Genomic DNA, 1,699 nt, shown 5'->3' with positions numbered 1-1,699 from the left:
ATCCACAGTAATATTTATAGTTAGCCTAAATGAAAAGGCTTTATATGTACTATCTCATTTAATCCTTGCACTAACCTTATAGATAATTACTATTATTATCTCTATTTTACAAATAAGACAACAGAGCTCAGAGAGGGCAAGACACTTGCCCATGTCTAGTTTGAAACTAGATTAAACCGGAAACTAGTGTTTCTAGAATCTAGAAAGTGGCAGAGCCAGGATTGGAACCCATTCATTTGATTCCAGAATCCCCACATTAAGTTCAACAGTGTGATAACAAAGCTAGTTTGCCATTGGGGATTTTCTCTCGATATTCCTGCTGCTATAAGCAATGTGTTCATGTTTTCCTTAGTCTTTGGTCTAAATATTTTTCAAAAGCAGTCTTTTAATTTTTTAATTAGCTTGGTTCCCCAACGATAAAGCTCTTTAAAGGTCAGATGTTAACTTAATCCTCTTTGGGTTATCGTTGAAAAAGATCAGCCGAATTGACCTTGACAAAACTGTCTCCAAGACTTGGGGACAGACAGTCTCTTTGATACCAGTGAACACAGTTAACTGCTGTCATGGTAAGGGGCATTTTCTATGCCTTTGATAGCAGGCAGATTTGTTTTTCTTGACAAGACCCCGAGTAAAAGGACTTAATATCCATCTTTAATGTGAATCGAATCATGCCTTGTTGACATTAGATCCTCAGACCCAGGGAACACCAGGCTGGCCGCTGAGGGGCTGCATTAGGCCGATTCAATGGCCAAGAGCATGACAGGAACCGAATTGTACGGCCAGCAAGGGCGGGCTCATCACATGCTCATCTGCCGGCCTCCATCGCAGAGCCAACCCAATGAAAAAGACAGCCAGGCCTATGGCTCACATGCTCTTCCGTGAGGACAGCAAGGACTGCCAAGGCAGCAACCTAAACCGCAGTTTGCCTAAGAACAGAAATGTACCAGCTTTGACTCAACACTGTAACAATTAACTTTATATATAACAACCATAAAAAGGCATTGCCGTCCTGGGCCTGTGCTGAGATAAAGATGAGGGTGTGCAGAACCAACCCCAGGGGAAATGCTGACGTGGAGGGCACTCGGTGACTGATGGCGGTGCCTACGGCCTCTGGTCCAAGGGGGTAGGGCAGTTACAGCCACGACCCCACCCCTCAGCCTGGCTCCCATTGGCTGGGTATATACATGACTACAGCAGAGCCAATCAGAGCCCTTCCCTAGAATTTTTAAAACTGGAAGTGAAAAAAGGAATCTGTTTTACCAGTGGCAAGAGTGAAGGGATTGAGGCTTTGGAGCTGTCAGCAGACATTTTCCCTCCCATGTGGAAGAAGCTGATCTGTACAGTGTGGCAGAAAGGAAGGACAGGGAGAGGACGGAGAGCACTCAGATGCCGGGCTCCAGTCGTTTCTGAGGCCCAGCCACATTCCTGACCAGCCACAATTTAGTTGTTCAGCCTTAGATACTCCAAACTAATAAATTCCCCCTTTACCTAACCTAATTTGAGTTAAATTTCTGTTACTTGTAACCAAGAAAGTCATACAGAGGAAGTGGGTGTAATTTTATTTTAGCCCCTCCCACTTCATATTTAGTGTCCTCTAAAGTGGACAAGTAGTACTTTCTTATAGGGGATACTTTTCTCCCATTTTAAAAACTGACCCATGATGGCTCCCTCCCCAGGATCTGGGCCCTGGCTTTCTGTC

At 44.5% G+C, this 1,699-nt stretch overlaps 1 long non-coding RNA gene across 1 annotated transcript; it reads right to left on the bottom strand.

The window, feature by feature from the left end:
• Positions 1–629: 629 nt before the first annotated feature.
• LOC112628290 lies at positions 630–1,341 on the bottom strand. Its single transcript, XR_003120415.1, has 2 exons — positions 1,261–1,341; positions 630–926 (listed from the first exon to the last, which is right to left on the bottom strand). It is a non-coding gene; the product is annotated as an uncharacterized LOC112628290 (long non-coding RNA).
• Between the last annotated feature and the right edge of the window lie 358 nt (positions 1,342–1,699).

This window comes from Theropithecus gelada, chromosome 7b (assembly GCF_003255815.1).
Source record: "Theropithecus gelada isolate Dixy chromosome 7b, Tgel_1.0, whole genome shotgun sequence".
NCBI lineage: Eukaryota > Metazoa > Chordata > Mammalia > Primates > Cercopithecidae > Theropithecus > Theropithecus gelada.
The sequence above is the reverse complement of the archived record's forward strand: the minus strand, read 5'-3'. Positions and strand labels throughout refer to the sequence as shown.